We start from the raw sequence: 551 nt of genomic DNA, 5'->3' as shown, positions 1-551 counted from the left end.
CTTGGTTTGCTGACTGATTTCAGATTTTGCTCACAGTTCTAATTTACTTGAAATGTATCATAACACTTACAAAACTAGGCAGTTGTGAAATAGCTAGCTATTTCCCCAACTGCCATCCAATTTAACATGTTGTTGATGAAAATGTATTTCATTCTCAACCTAAACACAATAAAATCAATACCAGATAGTTTCCAAATAAAAATGTGCATTAATGAACCTTCTTGCATTGCAGTTACAGATTTTAGTTAAGTGGATAAATAACCTGTTTCTTAGCATTCCAGTAGGCTGTATTGATTTCATAGATGTTAATATGATCCAAGTCATGTATACCTTTCATCAAACCTTGTTAATGCCAAGTACATGCAGCTAACAAAAGTTTGTATAAATTTATTAGTTGCAGGTTACTTGTAGCTTCAGCTGTGAATGTTGTCTTGTTATCCCTTCAGTCTCTGGGCTTACCTTCTGCACAAATATGACAAAATGGAAAATCCAATAGACTTTTCATTCCATTTCTAGGTACACTTTCATGTTTTGCTTTACAGAACTTTCAC

This window comes from Anolis carolinensis, chromosome 3 (genome assembly GCF_035594765.1).
Source record: "Anolis carolinensis isolate JA03-04 chromosome 3, rAnoCar3.1.pri, whole genome shotgun sequence".
Classification (NCBI taxonomy): domain Eukaryota; kingdom Metazoa; phylum Chordata; class Lepidosauria; order Squamata; family Dactyloidae; genus Anolis; species Anolis carolinensis.
This window is presented reverse-complemented; position numbering follows the sequence as displayed.